At 48.1% G+C, this 22,444-nt stretch overlaps 1 protein-coding gene across 7 annotated transcripts in view; it reads left to right on the forward strand.

Moving 5' to 3' along the window:
* Window positions 1-22,444, forward strand: part of USP15 (ubiquitin specific peptidase 15) — a 743,655-nt gene that overhangs the window by 577,966 nt on the left and 143,245 nt on the right. The window lies entirely within an intron of this gene.

Consider the following 22,444-nt stretch of genomic DNA (forward strand, 5'->3'; position numbering starts at 1 on the left):
CAGTTTCCACTACCCTTATTAAAGTGAAAACAGGTTAACCTGCAGCTCTAGTGTCTCTGTTGGGCACCAGTGGGGGGCTGCTCTGAGTTTCTGCCCTTTCCTAGGTTTGTAGTTTAAGTGTGCATTAGAAAATGATTTCATCTCAATTATTTCTTGATCATGTGGCATCTTCCATGGTTTCAGTTAATAGCTTCAGCCAAGAAAAGAGTATGCTCTTGGAAGACACTGCTTACACTGAACATAAAGGCTATTGTGCTTCAAAGTATTTAACCTCCCTCGGCTGTCACCATCCCATAGTGACATATTAATGCTTCTTCTGATACATGGCGTGCAAGCAAGCAGTGCAAGAGATTAATGTGCCGATGCCCTCCCTCTCTTGACAGAATCTGGAAAGGCTTGCCATGAATGTTTGGTTAATCACGTTTAACATAAACCCAATTTCAGGCATTTCCACAAGATGCTATCTAGCAAAGTGACTTTTACTGTTGTCTACTCTTGGTGACTTCAAGCAAGACCACAAAGCATGACATTGTTGAGCTTGTAGGCAGCTTAAGACACTGGTCCTGTGATGAAAAAAATAGACTTTTTCAATTACGTTATTGCATGGACTTTGAATTATATGTCTATTAAGGTACTGTTTGAAACAATATTTTAGTTATTATTTTTGTGTAATTTTGAAATGCACCCACTCTACTCTACTACAAGAAACGCTCTAGGTTCATATGTACAGATCATGCCTGGTATTTCTTTACTTTGCAAAATTACCTCTATCCTCAGATTGAGAGATCCGTGACTATTTTCTATATTATGAATATGTGGATTGTGTCTACACTTTCAAGAAGAGACTGGAAATTCATCACAATTACTATCATATGTAGCAGGTAGTGGTCAACCGCTCTTTATGGGTTAATCTTTTTGTTCCCGTCAGTGATGGTGTTATAAGCTTTATTTCTTGCTTCATCCATCACTCATAATTTCAGATTGAATGAAATGATATAATAGTGTTAAGTAGTGCACCTAACTATTAGTTGAAGCTAGTGGCAAGTGGCTGACCTTAACTAACCTTGTGAGCCAGTCGAAGGAAATGCAGAGGTTCAAGGTAATTTCCTCATTGAAACACATTTTGATTAGAAATTTGGATGCCCCAGTTGGTGATTTGTTAATGTGTGAAATATCAAGACACTCACATGTACTAGTTGGTAGTGGTGTTGCTAAGCGTTGGATCGTATCCTGCTTAGAGAAGATTCTACAAAAAAAGAGAAATGAAAGAGTATTAGTAACCAAGGAGGGAATGCTAAAGCTAGAAGGCCTTGGAGATGGCCTGTGTGTATTAAAGATTAGCTGTATCTAAAAACATGCCACTAAATAAAGGCACCATATGTTTTAAAAATGTTGCAGAATGATGTGTGGTCTGTCTTTGTTCCTTTACTAACGTTCAACAGCCCATACCACAAACTGGGAGAAGATGATACCTAAAAGATTCTCTAGGGACCTTGAAATGTCATATGTTAAAAAAGAGGTAAGTGGGACACCTAGAGAAGCAGACTTATTACCAAGTGGCTCTGGCCGAGACAAGTATTTGTTATGCTCTGGGGAGCAGAAACAAACACCATGCTGAAAACAGTGTTGTGTTTTTTTTTTGAGAAATAAAACACAGTGGCATTGAACCACTGTGTAATTGGATATCTGTAACATGTTGATACTCATGCTCTTTCTGGGGTAAGTTGTCAAAGTGGGGTGTTGGAGGTGATTCAAATAACCCTCAAAGTCCCTCCACCTATTTTTGATAAAGTACCACACTCTTGTATACTTTCACACTCTTGAGCCGAAATAGCTTTCAATAGAATTTTGGAAATCATGCCTTTTTAGTAGAGCTAACCAAACATAACTGCAGTCTTTGACTCTGTAAATGGGTTCAGAGAAAGCTGCCAATTTTATAGAATAACTGTGAGATAAAAAAATGTTTGTCATTGTTGGAGGGGCAGTCAACTTTTTTACACGAATGGCGGGTGGCTTTAGGAAGTTTGAAATTCATTACCCTAGAGCAGTGGATTTTAAACTGTGGTCCTGGGGCCCCTGGGAGGTCTCTGAAGCTTACTCAGGGGGTCTGCAAATGCTTTGAAAATGAAATAATATTTAAAGATTAATAAGTGTATATTATTTAAGAAGCAACATGTAAAAAATATAAATGTTTAAACCTTTCTGTAAATCTGAAAGAATTCAGAATTGGATGCTAAAAATTAACATTGTAAACTCAGATTGATTTGTGGGAGCAGTGCAAATGCATCGAAACAGAATCTAGTATGGAGAGTGAATGGCCTCAATTGAATTTAGGAAGGCTCCAACCTTCCAATAATAACTAACATTTTGTTTTTTTTTAAGATATGTTTGTGAATCAAATAAAACATTTAATCATTTGTGTATTTGTTTATTGAATACTTATTTCTGTATTTCATGTGTATTGTTTTGAGGTTCAAATAATCAATGCTCAGGCAGTGGTTCCCTGATTTCTTTAATGACTTAGTGGAGGTCCCCGGGTTTCATTAATGATTAAGTGGCGGTCCGCAAAAGTTGCATGGTTAAGAACCATTGCCCTAGAGATTCCCTTGGTGGGTTTGCTTTCGTAGAAGTGGTTGTCATCTACTTGACTAATTGGTGATGTGCACATTTCCAAGTTTAGTGTTATGCAAGTAATGAGGGTAGGGAGTCCGTTGGGCTACATGAAGAGAGACATTTGTGCTCATGAGTGACTAGTCAAGAAGAAAGAGGAAGGAGAAACAGAATCAAGGGAAAGAACGAACAGTCAATCTAAGGAACCAGAAGAAGTTGAACCTTTTCCCACAACGTAATCATACCGCCTGTCCACCCCAACCCATAGCTATTTACTGAGTTAAATAGAGCATTTGAGACTACTAGTGGCTATTGAGTAGTGCCTTTGCCTCCTCTTATTCTGGTAGTACGTGCTACTGGCAGTAAGTGCTTTCCCTTATACATAAGCTAAAATCCAACTTCATGATTTGGGATATACTAGGCTTGCGTTGTGTGCGTTTGTTTTTGCAATAAGGTATTAATCAGTAGTAAGCTATGAATCGGTAATTCTCAGATTAACTTCCCAGAGAACTAGAATAATGAAGGAACAGGATTGTTTATAACTAGGTTTACTAAAGTTCCAATGTTAAGTAAAGTTTGGATCTTTTAACTAGGAACTATCCTCAGACTAGTCAGTGTCCAAAGTATTTGAGGATCTTCCAGCCTTAGACTTACCTAATTCTGATACAATTACCTGAATCAAACCTTACCCTTTATACTCCTCTTACTACACAAAAGTTCTAATGCTCCTGGCTAATGCTGTGATTCTGAGTGTTATACATTGACAATTTGTCTGACTCATGTTTTTGACTCCACAAACCCTGTTGCTTGGGTCATAGGAATGGCTGTCACACTACGTCAACATGTTTGGATACATGCTACTGGATTTTAAGGGGATATCCAGGATATGCTCATGGACATGGCTATTTGGGGAGAAGCCTTACTCCTCTTTGCAACATTTCAAGAGTAGCAGGGATACCGTTTTTGCCTTATTCTTGGCCTCCCTGCATGGCAGTTTTATTAACAGTATTGAAGTCTGTTTTTAATCTAGACCTATTCAGTTCCAACCGCCACAGCCGTCTCAACCTATCTAGACGAAACAGCAAATATATTGCTCCTGACAAGGCAGGGGTGGATCTAAGTGTCACAGTAACAGCAGATCCAGTCCTCACCACCCTCTGCGGGCTCTACCACCTGAAAACCCCTCTGACATCCCCCTCTGACATTCCCCTCACTATTCCAGGGGGTGGGAGGGTCTCTTATGTTGTCACTCAATAGGAGGTATTCACGATGGACCACTGCCAGATCCACCTTGGCTGCGTCCTTTCTTTCCTATCCCCCAGACCACTCCAATTTCTTCAGAGCATGCTTGCCTGCTTATGCCTCTATTTTGGAGATTAAAGTCCTTGCCTTGCTAACAAGAGGGTGCTTAGTAGAGGTGCCTCCTTCAGAGAAGGAGACAGGATTTAACTCCATTTACTTCTTGTTCCCCAACAAGGATGGAGGTCTGCAGCCTTTCCTGGATCACCGCCTTCTAAGCCTGTTCAGCCGATGGACAAGCTCAATCTCCGGTTCCTGAGCTATGTGTTGCCGGCCTTGAACACTTGGGATTGATTGGGATACTTGAAAGTCCAGGATACCTGTTCTAACTTCCTGATCTCTCCACCCACAGGTGCTACCTGAGGTTCACACTGTGGGCCTTACATTATTTGCGATCCTCCCATTCAGACTGAAGACATGCCCTCGTATTTACTGGCTTTCATGGCAGTCTTCCTACTGAGGTCACGAGTCTATGTGCTTCCCTAGATCGACAACTGTCTGGTCAAGGGAGAATCCCCAACACTGGTCCGGGAACATCTCCAGCAGATGACGACTCTCTTCCACAACCTTCACTCCCACACTGTGGCTGACTTTTATTGAGGTATCGACTGAACCTCAACACCCATCAGGACATGCACCCCCCACCCGGCGCCTTGAGACCCTCATGGGTGAGTAGTTGCGCTTAACAAACACTGATTGATTGATTGATAACTCAATACAGCCCTTATGCAAGCCTTCCCTCCTCAGGGGATTGTGGATAATGAAGGGCTGATTCCGATTCGTCAGGCTAAAACGTGGATACCAGGCCTGTAGGTGTTGAAGGCTGTTAGTCTCATAGCCTTGTTCATCATCTTGGTGTCTCACTCTAGATGGTGTACGTAACCAGTGGTGTATGAGACAGCAGTGGTGGGAACACCAAGGTAAGCTTTTGGCTCCGATGCCGTTTTACCAGTCAGTGCATCCGAATCTGCACTTACGATGGACCACTCCAACATTCTAAGTGGTCACCCATTCAGCTCTGTGAATGCTCAGGGTATTGTAGAAACGCAAGCCTTTTTGCTGGCTAGGGTCTCATCTGGGCTTCATGAAGGCACAGGGACTTTGGTCCATATGAGAGCAGCACCAGCACATAAATATGGTCAAGCTGTGGGTGGTCCTTTCTACTTCCATCTCTGTGACCAACGTCTTAATTCTGGCAGAGAACACCACTACTATCCATTGTAGGAACACGCAAGGAAGTATGGGATAGTGGATACTACGTCCAGTAGCGATTCACCTGTGGAAGTGGGTGCATCTACAGAGAATGTTCGTGCTGCGGCTCATTTAGCAGGCCCCCCTCAACATGAGGTTAGATGCTTTCAATCACTTCTCGCTGTAGGACCACAAGGCGAGTTACATCCCAAAGTGACAGGGTGATACTCTCTAGATTGAAGCTTCTTTTTGAGAATTTCTTTGCCATTAACCAGAACATGAAGCGTCCTTGAATTTGTGCCATACATTTTGACTTGTCTTCAGACACAATTACACCATTCACACTTCTGTCCTATGTAAAGTCATACAGCATCAAGCACAACTGATTATGATCACCTCAGATTTGGCGAGAATGATGTGGTACCCCAATCTGTTGACATTGAGCATTTGGCTGCCCCTTCTTGGACTTGCTGTCATAGTAGTATAGTAAGGTCTCAACGTTTGTCCGCAGATTTTGCTGCTGCATTCATGGATATTGAGTGGTACAGGTTAGTCATTTTGCCTTCATGACAAGGTTGCAGACATCATCTTGGCAGCCAAGAAACCTGAGACTAAGTCCATCTACACAGGCCACTGAACTAAGTTTGTTCAGTGGTGTAATTAAGAGGCCACCAGTCCCTTTAAATCCTAACTTTTCAGTGTCTTAGGATTTGTATTGTTCTCTTCCAGGGGATCCTCATCAATAGTCATAAGCACTAGAATATTCCCGCCTTTGCGCGGGACCCCAGAAACACAATCATATATGTGATAAACATATATATATATATATATATATATATATATATATATATATATATATATATATATATATTAATATATTTATATATATATATATTACCTACTGGCGGTCGCCAGTAGGTAGTTATAGTTAGGACCACGTTTCCATAGGAAAACCGCAACATTCTATTTTGAATAACTTTGGCGCCGGTCGACGAATCCTCGCGAATTTCTCAAAATAGGTGGGGCGCTACGCTCCGCTCCTACCCTGAAAGTCTCGGGGGGATCCGTCAAGCGGGGGCTGAGATAAAAGGGGGGTCCCAAAACGCGTTTTTCCCATGCATTTTTCCATAGGACCTTTAGAACGAGCTACAGCCCGAACGGCTGAACAGAATTACTCAAAATTTGGCAGAGAGGTAGTCCCTAGGTCAAGGAAGTGCCTTTTGTAGGTTTGGTGTAAATCTGTTCAGTAGATTCTGAGAAAATAGCCTTTAAATCAATATATATATCTGAGCCCGCTTACGGTACGCTTACCGTACACTTACGGTAAGCGTACGGTGGCGTGCGCGAGCGCGATTCTGATTGGCTCTTAGATCTTAGTAAACATTCGAATCGGTCGAAACCAGGAAGCGGCGGCCGCCATTTTGTGTATTTCACTCTGAAAAAAGAGTGAAAACAAGGAAAGGGGGCAATGAGGAGAGTTACAGACCCCCTAACATTTGTAAGGGGGTCAAAGAAGGACAGAAAAGTACAAAAAAAACATTTATTGATTTTAAAAAAAATCACGGGGTACGCGTACGGTAAGCTTACGGTAAGCGTACGGTAAAAAAAATAAAAATAAATAAATGAAAAGCAGATTTAAGAGTTTAGATATTAGGGAGCTCTAAAAAGAGCTGTTGTGTTTATGAAGTCATTTTTTTAGTGGTTATATATATGTATATATTACCTACTGGTGGTCGCCAGTAGGTAGTTATAGTTAGGACCACGTTTCCATAGGAAATCCGCAACATTCTATTTTGAATAACTTTTGCGCCGGTCGACGAATCCTCGCGAATTTTTCAAAATAGGTGGGGCGCTACGCTCCGCTCCTACCCTGAAAGTCTCGGGGGGATTCGTCAAGCGGGGGCTGAGATAAAAGGGGGGTCCCAAAACGCGTTTTTCCCATGCATTTTTCCATAGGACCTTTAGACAGGGCTACAGCCCGAACGGCTGAACAGAATTACTAGAAATTTGGCAGAGAGGTAGTCCTCAGGTCAAGGAAGTGCCTTTTGTAGGTTTGGTGTAAATCTGTTCAGTAGATTCTGAGAAAATAGCCTTTAAATCAATATATATATCTGAGCCAGCTTACGGTGCGCTTACGGTATGTATACCGTACGCGTACGGTGGCGTGCGTGAGCGCGATTCTGATTGGCTCTTAGATCTTAGTAAACATTCGAATCGGCCGAAACCAGGAAGCGGCGGCCGCCATTTTCTCTCTCGCACTGAGAGTGATGTTTAAAATATAAAGCACAAAAACATGTAAAGGGGCTGTTTAGACAGCTCCCACACACATAGCAATGTTGAGGGAGTCCCCAAAGATCCCCCAAGGCCATAAACGGAATTTTTATTTTTTCGCTAATTTCGCCGATTACGCTTACCATACGTGTACGGTAAAAATGTAAAAAACAAAAAACAAAATTATCCACACTCTCCCCACCCCGTGTGCAATTGGTGGCCGAAGGCCACCAATTGTGCATGGCTTATGACTTTTTGAGATAAACAAAAATGTAAAAAAATAAAAAAAAAAATTATCCACACTCTCTCCACCCCGTGTGCAAATGGTGCCCGAAGTGCACCATTTGTGCATGGCTTATAAAATATACGAAAAATTAAAATATTACCTTTCAAAACAAAGTGCATCATATGTCCTCCATGTGCGCAAGGTGCGCGAAGCGCATCGTGCGTACATGGCCCATCTAGCGTAACGTGGGCACGCGGTGCGCGTAGCGCACCGCGTGCCCACCGTGCGTGCATGGCACTAACTGCGTAAAGTGGGCGCGCGGTGCGCAAAGCGCACCGCGTGCTCACTGTGCGCGCACGGTGCGCGAAGCGCACCGTGCGCGCACAGAACGAACTGCGTTAAGTGGGCGCGCACGCCACGAATGGCGTAAAGTAACTTAGCATTTAAAAAACCTTACAAATTCACTGAAAAAACCATAGGTTTCACACACGTTATAGTTAGCGGAAATTTTACTGATAAAAAACCAATGAAATTCCCCCGTTATAGTTACTGCAGGCAACTAGAACTCACGCGACCGCAATCTTCTGCTGATGACATATGTGTCTTTATGAAAAAAAAATATTTGTAATATATGTATAGCTAAAAATGTATGGAAGAAGACATGGGCAAATAAGTGTCTAAATACAGTATTAGCATCAGCAGAGGATTGCGGTCGCGTGAGTTATAGTTGCCTGCAGTAACTATAACGGGGGAATTTCATTGGTTTTTTATCAGTAAAATTTCCGCTAACTATAACGTGTGTGAAACCTATGGTTTTTTCAGTGAATATATATATATATATATATATATATATAAGTAAATGCAGCCTTTCATAACCAGAGCTGAATAATGCTGTAAGGACTCTCCTGTATATCATAAATAAACTATGCATTATAAACAATATATCACAAAAAACAGGGAAGAAACAGCAGCAAAGCATGTTTGAAAACTGTTTTAATGCTTAGCATTTAGCCCAAAACCTCAGATAGGACTGAAAGCATTGACAGCTCACAGGCTGCATTGTAGAAAAGCACAGCCTAGCAACATAGAAAAACTGGCACCGTTCCCTTTAAGGCAGCTATGACCCCTAGCTTCCCATCATGCCTCAGGGGTGACAGTTTGGTCAGTTGTTCTTTCCGGCTCCTTCAGTCAGGACCCTGGTTACACAGCTCCACTCTTTTCTGGTTTTGTTCAGAAATGTTCTACCTTTTTCAGAAAAATGTTAACTTACTTCGACGTCTTTCATCCAGTCAAGTAAGGTGTTTGCTTTTTCTGATTATTTTTGGCATATTTTTACCACTCAAAATGCCATCCCTTTTTGATCCCTGCCCTTCTTGTGGAAAAAAGAAGGCCAGATCAGACTCTCACTCGGTCTGTATTCTTTGCCTGCCTAAGGATCATGTCCCAAAGACTTGTCCTCATTGCCAGTCTCTCTCTAAAAGAACTTTAAAGGAAAGAGTGAGGATTCGTCTCTATGGATTGGCAGAGAAGGCTTCCAGAGGCAAGTCTCCGGTAAGAAAAGGCTCCAAGAGGCCCAGATCCTCTTCTAGACCCTCAGCGTAGGGCTCGGCGCTGAGAAAGCAGCCACCGGAGGGGCATGCAGCGAAGAAAAGACCGTTGACGGCGGGCTTGCCGTCGAGAGAACGCAGACATGAAGGTACGGCATCGACGTCGAGAGTCCGTCAGCCTCCGCCGTCGTCAACCCGGCGACGAACGGCATCGAGGAGTTCCAGTTCACCGCCTGCTTCAAGACGTCAATTGGCTTTGAAGAGCCAAAAGCCCTCCGCCGTCGTCAACCCGGTGACGATCGGCGTCGAGAGCCAGCAGACCTCCGTCGACGTCGGTTAGACATTCGACGTCGAGAGCTGATAACCCTCTGTCGCCGTCACATAGACGACGTCGAGGAGAGAGAATTCTCCGCCGTCGCAGACCAGGCGGCGATAGGCGGCGAGAACGAGTCCTCCGACGTCATCCCGACGACGTTCGACGTCGAAGACCAGAAGCCCTCCGCCGACGTCATTCGAACGTCGTTCGGCGTCGAGAGCTGGCAGCCCTCCGCCGTCGTCATCCCATCGGCGTCGAGGAGAGAAAGCCCTTCATCGCCGTCGAGGCCACATCGCTCCACGTCGAGACGAGGAAGAATTCTCTCGCCGTCAAGGCACCATTCGCCGTCGGCACATTCGACTCCGAAGAAGCCTCAGTCAACGCCGAGACCGCTCCCTGAACCTGGTCGAGCCTCGACAACTGGAAGATCTCGATCGACGTCGAGGAGGCCTCCGTCGCAACGGGATATACGCTCGACGTCGAGACCACCATCACATAGAACTGATGAAGGTTCGGTAGTCTTGGTGGCGGAATCAGCGTCAAGACATTCTTCTTCCCACTCCTCGAGATGCCCTCATTCTCCAACTGCGTCTCCAGAACATCAGAGAAGGTCGCGACAGAGATCCCTGTCGCATCACAGACCCTCTCCTTCTATACATCTGTCTCCAAGATGGCTTTTACCAGTACATCACTGGAGTAAGACTCCGGCGGGAGCAGCGAGAAGGCAGGAGGAGTACACCAGCCCTGTCCACAGGTCCCCTCTGCAAAGATTAGTACAGGAGGTGGATAGATCGCCTTCACCGGTACGCCACCACCATGCAGGTAGATCTAAGGAATGCAGGCCTCCTACGTCATATCACCACAGAAGGAGGTCTCCCTCTTGGTCATCCTCCTCCACCCACTCCTCTAAGAGGGACTATTCGCCTACTCTGTCGGACAGCCCTCAGTCGCGAGTGTCTCCGATAGATGACATTAACACCTATCAGGATGTGCTACAGAGAGGGGCTCAGAAGCTGAACATTGCAATGTCCACTCCCCAGGTCGCAACTACAGTGATCTTCGAGACGCTGCACCAAAGATCTGCTTCGCATCTGTTGCTGCCTCTGGTTCCTGGCCTTATGGAACCAGTAATTGCCATTTTTCTGACCCCTTCAACGATTAAAGCTGCACCGTCCAGAATCCAGAAGAAGTACAAGCCGGCTGATACAGACCTGGTGTTCTTGAAAACTGATCCACCTGCGGAGTCCGTGATAGTTGCAGCGGCACGTAAGACGCACGTGGTTTCTGCTCATGCGTTGGTCCCTCCGGACAAGGAGAGTAAGTCCGAGGATTCTTGGGGTCGAAAAGTTTGTGGCTCGTCAGCCTCTTCTCTCAAAGTCTCTAGTGCAACAGCCTTATTAGGTCGAAACGACCGATCCTTATGGGACTCTTTGGATCGGTTCAAGGAAAAGTTGCCAAAGGAAGATCAGAAGGACTTTGAAGAGATCATTACGGAGGGTTCCTTGGTAGCTAATCAGATGCTCAGCACTGCAGCGGATGGTGCCACACTATCGGCACATTCGTATGCGCATGGAATTTGTGCGAGAAGGTCTGCCTGGCTGAGGCTTACAGCCCTTAAACCGGATGCTCAGCAGAGGATCCTTAACCTGCCTTTTTCGGGTTCTTCATTGTTTGGCTCCCATACGGATGAAGAAATGGCTCGGATAAAAGCCGAGTTGGACACTTTGAAGGCGGTGGGGCTAGAAAAGAAAAAGAAGTTCCGAAGAAGGTACAGGCCCAGCCAACGCAAGGGATACCAACAGAGGGTTCAAACCCCTCAGTGGTCCCAAGGCAAGAACCAAGGGCGATCCAATTTCAGGGTTGAAAGTCTACCAGAGGTAGAGGGGGTAGCCAACAACAATCCTCCTCCACCATTCGACCAACAGGAAAACAATGAGCCAGAGCTTCCTCTGACGCCGTTGCCCACTCCAGTGGGAGGAAGTGTTTAGCAACATCTGAGAGAGTGGTGCAACATAACGAAGGATCGTTGGGTGCGCAGTATACTGCGCAATGGATACGCACTACGTTTCCGTGTGACTCCAAAGGACATTCCTCCGAAAAAACTCGTCCTCACCAGCTAAAATTACTACGTCAGGAAGTGGTGGCGCTTCTACAAAAGAAGGCCATAGAGAAGGTTCCCATCTTCGCAGCGAGGAAAGGGAGTTTACTCCAGGTACTTCCGTGTGCCAAAAAGAGATCAGGAGCACAAGTTCAGACCAATCCTGGACCTGCGGTCTCTGAACAGGCTCCTCTTAAAAGAAAAATTTTGCATGCTGGCGCTTCATCAAATATGTCCACATCTGCAAGCAAGGGACTGGATGCGCTCGGTGGAATGTGGAAGTACGCATCCTGGAGATCCACCGATGTAGAGTCTTCACTATGGGAAGCAATAATGCATATCAGTGTAATCCGGGTGTTCAAGTCACATGGAGGGGAAGTAGGATCAGATTCCGGCTTGGATTCGTAATAAAATGAGGAGTGTTCATACACGATCCTTACAAGATCAGGGTAACGGCATGGTAACCGGCATCCCTGCCGGTTACCATGTTACCATGAGAGTGTAACTATGGGACTATATTTTCCCTACCCAGCACATGGATCGTGTATGAACACTCCTCATTTTATTAGGAATCCAAGCCGGGATCTAATCCTACTTCCCCTCTATGTGACTTGAACACCCAGATTACACTGATATGCATTATTGGTTTCCATAGTGAATACTCTAAATCGCATATTAAGCCCTGATGAAGTTCCTTCTGCACAAAGGAACGAAACGTGTTGGCTGTGTGCCAGTTTTAAAATATGTTTTGAATAGAGAAGTCTGATGGACTCAATTTGTTCTCTTGAATAATTTCTTGGTGCACCTTCCATTCTAAAGAATCTTTTCGTGACAGTGGCACTCAACGACCACGAGTGCTGGAAGTAGATCCACAGAAAACTCACTCTATAAAGAAACAGGGATTGAAGTGCTTAACCTTGGTCAACTGTTGTGTGCTTCTTTTTTTTAAACTAATTCATGTAACATATTTAATTCCTGATACAAAAATACTTATGTTCGAGGCATATGAGCTGCAGATTGTACACTTAGCATAGATCGCCATCTGGTGTTGGGCCCGGATGTTTGCAGTTTGTTTTTGTTCTTTGGACAGTCTTTGGAAGTCACAAGTTCGGTGACTCCTCCTTCGGTCCGTACTGCGCATGGGCTTCGGCTCCATCCTCAGATTGTTTTTTTCCGCCATCGGGCTCGGATGTGATACTTCGTGCTCCGGCTTCGAACTTCTACGGTTCCAGCCTCGACGGAAAATCCTCGTTCATCGAGTTTCTTCATCTATCTTCATCTCTCGAAGAGGCACTTTTCTCGATTCCACACATCGGCACCGGCCTTCGGGCCCTCCTCGACTCCGGTCCCGGCCGATGGAAAGGACTCCGTTCAAAAAGTGCCCAAAATGTGGGTCTAAATTTCCCCACACCGACCTCCATCAGGTGTGTAACCTTTGCCTCTCTCCAGAACACGAGGCTAGAGACTGCCCCGCCTGTAAGTCTTTTCGATCAAAAAAGACCATCCGGGATCGAAGAGCTCGACGCACCATGGTGCACTCATCGACCGCGGCTCCACCCCACATCTTCGGAGACGACACCGAAGCTTCGGGGCAACACCACACCGAGCAGGAGGAAGACATCGTCAGCGCTTCTGAGGCCGACGACTCCGACCTGGAGGACATCACACCGGCGCAGAGGATCGTGAGTACTCTACCCCCTCCCACCCCCGCGCCCAAATCCAAAGAGACTCAGGTTACACCTTCGCCTTCGGGCCTGGGGAAAACCAAACACGCAGCTTCTATCACCCCACCTTCGGGCCCGGTGTCGAAGTCTCACGGCAGCTCGGGCTCGAGCCAGACGACTCCTGGTGCCGATAAACACCGTTCGGCACCGAAGAAAGTGACGACCAGCTCGACTCCGAAGCCACCGGTGCCGAAGCCTGGACTTTCGGTGCCGACGAAACACAAGCACAAATCCCTCGGCACCGACGCTCCGGCGTCGAAGCCTACCTCGACGCCGAAAAAACCGGAGGTTAAAAAAGACATGACGCAGAGAAACCACCCAAGTCCTCGGCTCCGAAAACATCGGCGCCAGCGGACGATTCGGCGCCACCGGACCTATTTACACCCGATCCTTATCAAAAAACCTTATCAAAGGATCCAAAGACTGGGCTATTGACTTTGACTGTCAAGAAAAGACGCCTTGACATACCAGCTCCTCCTCCACCACCTAAGAGGAAGGACTCTGCCACATCTCCTCTCAGAGTGCCCTCCCCACCACCTCCTACACCTCCTCCTCCTCCTCCTCCACCTCCTCCACCTCCTCTCCCTCCCAGGTCTCCGCCACCCTTGCCTCATCATTCCCCGACCCCGTCCCCAGATCCGGATTACGGGGATCCAGATTATGACCCGGCGGACGCCCCAATGGACCCCACACCACCGGGGACCCCAGACCCATGGGAAGATTACCAAAACCCTGACATACCAGATGTGCCTCAAGATGACCTCTACCCATCCAGGCCATCTCCCCCAGAGGACTCACTAGGGTTTCACCACTTAGTGCAGAGAGCAGCACACTACCACGGGGTGGAACTACATAGCGAACCAGTGGAAGACGACTTCTTACTGGATACATTTGATATTCAGGATAAGTCCACAGCCATCTTGCCCATGCTTAAGGGTGTCACCAAACATGCTGCAGAGGTGTTCAAAGACCCTGTCAGGGCCAGGGTCTTAAACCCCAGAATAGAAAAAAAGTACAAAGCAGCACCCACAGACCCTACATACATTAAGGGCCCTGCTCCCTTAGATTCCCTAGTTGTGTCCACAGCTAGAAAGCGGTCTAACTCCCAGTCCTCAGGTGAGGCCCCACCGCCAGATAAGGAATCAAAACTCCTAGATGCGTCTGGTAAACGCACTGCCTCGCAAGCCGCGAACATCTGGCGCATTGCGAATACACAAGCGCTGCTTGCGCGTTATGACAGAGCACACTACGATGAGCTTGAGGCTCTTATGCAGCACCTCCCGGAAAAACACAAACGTAAAGCTCATAACCTAATACAGGAGGGAAAGCTCATTACTAACACCTCCATTAAATGTGCCCTCGATGCAGCGGACACTGCTTCTAGAGCCATAAATACTAGTGTCCTGCTTCGCCGTCATGCCTGACTCAGGATCTCAGGGTTCAAGCCAGAAGTCCAGGCATCCATACTAAATCACCCCTTTGACCAACAAAATCTCTTTGGGCCAAAGGTGGACGAAGCATTAGAAAAAATGAAAAAGGACACGGACACAGCAAAGTCTATGGGGGCATTACAATCACAGACCCCTAAACGCTCCTTTCGGCGTTCGTCCTTTCGTAGCACAGGCAGAGGCTACTCCACCGATAGCGCCTCTACCTCCTACAAGTCCCCTCCTCAAAATACCTTCTCAAAGGGCTACCAACGGGGTGGATACAGGGGCAACAACAATAAGGGCAGGGGCAAAACTAACACCACCCGTTCTGCCACCCCGCCCGCACAATGACTTCCCTCCGCTCCCCCCAGACCATCCCACTCGGGTCGGGGGCAGACTGCGACACTTTATCCACGCTTGGGAGTCCATAACATCGGACAAATGGGTGACCCAAATTATTCGGTCAGGGTACTGTCTCGAGCTAACATCTACCCCACCCAATATCCCACCAAGGCACCGTCCAATGTCTCAAGAACATTCCACACTGCTCAAACAGGAGGTGCTCTCCCTCCTCCAAAAACATGCTATAGAGCAGGTCCCCGTCAATCAGCAAAATCTAGGGGTCTACTCTCTGTATTTTCTAATACCGAAAAAAGACGGGACCCTGAGGCCTATTCTGGACCTCCGGCCTCTAAATGCATACATACACTCAGACCATTTCCACATGGTCACCCTACAACAAGTCCTCCCGCTCCTCTGTCAGGGAGACTTTCTCACTACCTTGGATCTGAAAGACGCATACTTTCACCCTTCTCACAGGAAATACCTCAGGTTTGTGGTGGACGGTCAGCATTACCAATTCACAGTTCTCCCCTTCGGGGTCACCACCGCACCACGGGTGTTTACCAAATGCCTAGCGGTAGTAGCAGCACACCTCAGACGTCAACATATTCACGTCTTCCCTTACTTAGACGACTGGCTGATAAAAGCCGCGTCCTACGACCAATGTGTGCAACATACAAACAGCACCATCCAACTGCTCCACCAGCTAGGCTTCACGGTGAACTACCAAAAGTCCCACCTCGTACCATCTCACACAAAGAAATATCTCGGGGCCACTATAGACACCTCCAAAGGTATAGCCTATCCCAATTCAGCCAGGATCGCAAGCATACAAGCCTTGCGCCAAACGTTCCTTGCTCAGCACTCTCTCCCAGCGAGAGTGTTTATGAAGCTAATAGGGATGATGGCATCTTGCATTTTCATAGTGCCCCATGCAAGACTCCACATGCGTCCACTCCAAGAGTGCCTAGCACAACAGTGGAACCAGGCCCAAGGACAGCTGACGGATCTGGTGTTGGTGGACGGCCGCACCCATCACTCTCTGCAGTGGTGGAACACCACAAACCTTTCCAAAGGGCGGCCGTTCCTGGACCCGGTTCCTCAGGTGATTCTAACAGCAGACGCATCGCTCTCCGGCTGGGGAGCGCACCTACTACACCTCACAATGCAAGGTCTATGGATGCCACAGCAAAAGTCGCTCCACATCAACCATCTGGAGCTCTTGGCGATCTTTCTAGCCTTAAAATCCTTTCAAAAACAGATTTCAGCCAAAGCAGTCCTCATTCGCACAGACAATATGACTGCAATGTATTATATTCAAAAACAGGGGGGGAAACACTCTCCCCAGCTCTCCCGCTTAACCCAGAGCATATGGAGATGGGCAATTCCACAAAACATCTTTCTCCTGGCACAGCACGTCCCAGGCATACAAAACACCATGGCAGATCTGCTCAGCAGACAAATGCAACAACTACACGAATGGGAGCTCCATCCACAAGTTCTTCGCCCATTCTTCCACAAGTGGGGGCATCCTCAGATAGACCTCTTCGCCACCCACGAAAACAAAAAATGCCCAAGCTTCGTCGCCAGATACCCACACCCATTGTCCAAAGGCAATGCGATATGGATGAACCGGTCAGGCAGATTTGCATACGCCTTTCCACCTCTCCCACTAATTCCATTAGTGGTCAGGAAACTGCAACAGCACTCCCTCACGCTCATTCTGGTAGCCCCAACATGGGCCAGGCAGCCGTGGTACACCACACTATTACAACTATCAGTGGTACCACATCAAAAACTGCACCTGTCCCCATGCCTCCTAACTCAGAACCATGGAGAAATCAGACACCCGGACCCAGCGCAGCTCAACCTTGCGATCTGGCTCCTGAAATCTTAGAATTTGGATACCTCAACCTTCCCCCTGACTGCATGAATATTATCAAGGAAGCCAGACGTCCTACCACTCGAGCATGCTATGCCGCAAAGTGGAAGAGATTTGTTGTTTACTGCCGTAACAATACAATCAACCCTTTAGATGCATCCATACAGCACATTATATACTATCTGCTCCATCTTCAAAGGTGTAACCTGGCATACTCTTCCATACGCTTACACCTAGCAGCGATTGCTGCTTACCTTCAAAACAGACAGCATTTATCACTGTTCAGGGTGCCTGCTATTAAAGCCTTTATGGAAGGCCTTAAACGCATAATTCCACCCAGGGCACCGCCTTCTCCTGTATGGAATCTAAATGTAGTTCTTACAAGGCTAATGGGTCCGCCCTTCGAACCACTGCATAAATGCGAGCTCCAGTTCCTCACCTGGAAAACAGCTTTTCTAGTGGCTATCACTTTCCTTAGAAGGGTTAGTGAAATACAAGCGTTCACTATACAGGAACCCTTCTTACAAATACATCACAGTAAAGTGATACTTCGTACAAATCCAAAGTTTCTGCCCAAGGTCATTTCCCCCTTCCATTTCAATCAATCGGTGGAATTACCTGTTTTTTTCTCGCAACCTCAATCTGTTGCGGAAAGGGCTCTACATACACTTGATGTTAAGAGGGCTTTACTATACTACATACAGAGAACACAACCTTTCAGGAAAACTAAACAATTGTTTGTTTCCTTCTCTCCACCGCATAAAGGCGACCCCATCTCTAAAACAGGGATAGCTAGGTGGATTGTAAAGTGCATACAAATTTGCTATCAAAAGGCAAAAAGAACATTATCTGTTCCACCTAAAGCCCACTCTACTAGAAAGTTAGGGGCTTCTATGGCTTTTCTAGGGAACATACCCTTAGATGACATCTGCAAAGCAGCCACATGGTCAACACCGCACACCTTCACAAAACATTACTGTGTAGACGTGCACTCCAAGCAACAAGCTAGTGTGGGCCAGGCTGTACTAAAGACACTATTTCAAACCGCTGCAACGGATACCGGTGGTCGCCGCTAGGGTTGGGTACTGCTATATAATCTATGCTAAGTGTACAATCTGCAGCTCATATGCCTCGAACGGAATATGCTACTTACCAGTATGCATCTGTTCTTGGCATGTAGAGCTGCAGAGTTGTACACGCCCACCCGCCTCCCCGGCTACCTGTATCCGTTCCAGTCTATCTTTTTTTTTTTTTTTTTTTTTTTAAACCTTTATTCTTTGAAATCAGTGACACAGCTATTCAGCCGACAACCCGGAGGTACGGCAGCTTTAGAAACACAACACATGCGAGTGTCCACATTACACAGACAGGAGAATCAAAGGTTCTATTTTAAATAAACACAAACCCAAACCTGAACACAAGCAAGGCGATAAGTACTGAAAGCACAAAAAGGGTTCCCATCGGGGGGCGCGAGCCCCATTTCGTCCATCAGACACAGGTCTATAATAAGGGAAGGGAGGGGAAGTCAGAGACTCAAGAAGACAAACACATACCAGCGAGGAGTACAAAGCCGGAAAGAAAGCTAAGGGGAGAGCTGCTCCTCAGGCGGGTCCGGGTCTGGGGGCAGGCATATGCCCCCTCTGTACTGGTTCCATCGCCCCCATACAGAGTGACATTTCCGAGGGCGCCCTCGAGCACAGTACACTGTCTTCTCCCTAAACATGCTCCAATCCATGTTTTCCATCCACGCTGTCAATGTAGGAGGCCTAGGAGAGCCCCACAGGCGAGCGATGTCGCGCTTGGCTACCATGTTCCCTAGGGTCACCCACTGAGTCTGTGCCGCGTCGTGGTCAGTAGGACCCCAAACATTCAGGAGACAGCACCGCGCCTCCGGCTGCATGACGATGCCCGTCACCTCCCCCATCACATCGTGGATTCGCTTCCAAAACTCCATAATCGCACCGCATTCCCAAATAATATGTAGGAAGGTGCCCACCATACCACAGCCTCTCTTACATAAGCCCTCCTCAGAGAAACCCATATGGACCAGCCTGGGCCCTGTCACGTAGATCTTATGAAGTATTTTAAGCTGCACCAGCCGCAGGCGCGCGGGGATCGCAACCTCTTTGGGAGAAGAAACTGCATACTGCCAATCCTCATCATCTAGTTCGAGGCCGTCCCTGGTCCATTGATCGCGCAACCCTAGAAGAAGATCCACCCGAACATTAATTAGTTTCTTATAAATGAGTGAGATCGTACTCTCTGGCATATGGCCATCCAGGATCCGGTCCTCTAACGGAGAGGACTCGGGCACCTTCTCCCCCTCTACAAGGACTGACCGCAAGGCGTGGCACACTTGAGCGTATCGGAAGAACTCCGTACTCCCTAGCTCATATTCCTTCTGCAGCTCCTCGAATGACTTTACCCTACCCTTAACCAAAAGGTCTCCAACCCTGGATATACCGATCAAGTCCCATTTCTCAAACCCTTTTGTATGCCAAAGCTTTCCCAGAATATCGGAGTCAAACAGAGGGGTGGCAAGGGTAAGCTTACCCTTCCAGCCCAGTGAATCCGTTGCCACCTTCCATACATGCACGGCCACCCTGGTGGGCCCCGTAAGGGTTAAGTCCGACGACTTCGAGTACAACGCTCTGTGGTAATTACCCCCACGCAGCAACCATCGGTCCATGGCGTAGCCGGGGCTCAGCGCCGGACCATATACACCATGGTTAATCGCGCTCAACTGAGTGGCCCAATAATAACGTTGAATGTCTGGAAGCGCGATACCCCCGTCATACCACGGAAGCGTCAACTTAGCAATCGCTATGCGCGGACGCCCTTCCCACAATAGCGCGCGCTGGTGGCTTTCGACCTCACGGAAATAACTGGCCGGGACCAAGTCAAGGGTATTCTGCAGGGCATAGAGGAAACGGGGAAGAGACATCATTTTAAACAGGGCGGTACGGCCAAGGGGGGAAAGCGGCAACCGCCGCCAGCCCGCCCCGTCCCGTCGCAGACGTGCCAAGGGAGGGAGCAAGTTCTTCTCGTATCGTAAAATGGGGTCGGTGGAAATATAGATCCCCAAATACAAAAAGCCCAGACGTCACAAACCACTATCAGAGATTTCTTAGGCGGGGCGAGGTATAGCAGAATATCGTCGGCGTAGAGTGAAATACGGTCTTCGTGGTCAGGCGACCAACGAATCCCACGTATATCCGGGTGCCATCGTATCCACGCCGCCAACGGCTCAAGGGCAAGGGCGAACAACAACGGCGACAGGGGACAGCCCTGCCGGGTGCCTCTCCCGAGCTCGAACGGTGTCGACGCCCGCCCGTTCACCACGACGCTAGCAAGAGGCCCCTCATAGAGCAACCTCACCCAGCCTACAAATCCAGGCCCAAAGCCGAACTTGGCTAGCACAGCCCACAGGTATGCCTACTCCACCGTATCGAAGGCCATCGACGGACACCACAATAGCCGGCTCTCGCATCGTGCCCGTCCTAGCAATCACTCCATGAAGGCGTCTAAGATTCAGTGCAGTGTTACGGTGCGGGATAGAGCCCAACTGATCCGGGTGGATCAAGTCGCCCAGTACCCGGACCAGGCGGTTAGCAAGGATCTTAGCAAGGATTTTCGGCTCGGCGTTGAGAAGTGATATCGGCCGATAGGAGCCGCACTTGTCCCGGGGCTTACCGTTTTTATGTATTACCACAATCGTCGCCAGCCGTTGATCGAGCGGAAGAAACCCAGTCACCCGCGCCTCCACGAACATGGCGCGCAGGTGAGGAGCCAACTTATCCGGACGAAGCTTATACAGCTCAATCGGCAAACCATTTGGGCCCGAGGCCTTACCGGGACGCAACGCACGGATAGCACACGAGGCTTCGTCTACAGTTATGTCTCCATCGAGGTCATCCCTATCAATGGCAGAAAGGCAGGGCAGAGCGATATCACGCAGGAGGTCACACGAGTCCTTAGTCGGCCTATCCGAAACCGAGGTGTATACCGTACGAAAATAGTCCGAGAAACACTGAACTATACCGTCGGGGTCAGTGACGACCTCTCTCCCATCCATCGACAACTCCGGCACCACTCGATTAACACGCTCTTTTTTGTCCAACCACGCCAGCAATTTCCCGGCCTTATCACCAACATCGTACAATCGACCCTGTTGCTCCCTATTGAGGGTCTTGGCAGCGTTCGTCACCAGATCCCTATATTCCAATTGCTTCAAGCTCAAATTATGCAGTGTGGCCGGTGCAACATCCTCTTCCAAGGCCACTTCTAAAGCCGCTATCTCGTCCTCTACTTGCGTCACCTCGGCGTCTCTCCGCCGCTTGGCGGCCACTACCAAGGAAAGGGCCTCCCCTCTCAATACAGTCTTAAAAGCTTCCCACAAGGACACCGCAGATTCAACTGAACCCTGATTATCTTGAAAATAGTGATCAACAGTCTTCAGCAACGCCCTGCGCAGCTTGGGGTCACGAAAGTACCAGGGGTTAATGGGAGCCACCCTGCCCCCCACCACCCGGCCAACATCCAGACGGGCCCACACCGGCGAATGATCAGATATGCCCCGCGCCATGTGCCTAGCCTCAGACACCAATGAGGCGTGCGCAGCCAGAGTGAGCAAGTAATCAATCCGAGAGAGACTCCCGTGGGCCCCGGAATGAAAGGTATATTGTCTCTGAGTGGGGTGCCGTAGCCTCCAACAGTCTACCAGACCAAAAGTATCTATAAAGTCGGGAAGCCACTTCTGAGCACCCCCGGTGTCCATGGGCGGGTACCTATCGAGCATTCCAGATCCAACCGCATTGAAGTCTCCTCCCACTATTAGCAGCCCTTCGGGGAGTTCCAACAAGGCCTTGCCCAGATCAGCAAACGTGGAGGCCTGCAGGGCAGGGGGGACATAAACAGAAACCAATACCAACGTTCTACCCTCCCACCTCCCCGCCACAGCCACAAATCGCCCCCTGTTGTCAGCGATGGTGGAGTCAACCTCAAATGGTAGGGAAGCTCTAACAAGTATGCCCGCACCCCTGGAGCCCGAGGAGAACCCCGAGTGAGCAATGAATTTATAACCCTTTCTGTTAAGTGCATAACATGTATTCCCTATAAGGTGGGTCTCCTGCAGGAGGACCACATCTGGCGAGGTCCGTTTCAAGAATTGCAGAACTATCCCCCGTTTAATATGATCCCCTAAGCCATTAACATTCCAGCTAATTATGTTTAAGCCCCTATCCCCCATCCCCAAACACAAAGAGACCTCCACCCCCCCCGGAGAACCACGATCGGACAATAATGACAACAGTTGCTACGCCTTGCAAGAAACCCCCCCCCCCCCAACAACAACCCCAACATCCCGAATCCCCCCCCCTCCCTGCACCCCTGCGTCAGCTTACAAAGCCCCCCCCAACTTGCAGTGTGCCTGTCGCCCTATCTAAAACAAATCTACAAAAAGTACCCCAAGGGAGGAAAGAGCTTCTATCTTCCCCCCGCCGCCCTCCC

This window comes from Triturus cristatus, chromosome 4_1 (assembly GCF_964204655.1).
Source record: "Triturus cristatus chromosome 4_1, aTriCri1.1, whole genome shotgun sequence".
Lineage (NCBI taxonomy): Eukaryota > Metazoa > Chordata > Amphibia > Caudata > Salamandridae > Triturus > Triturus cristatus.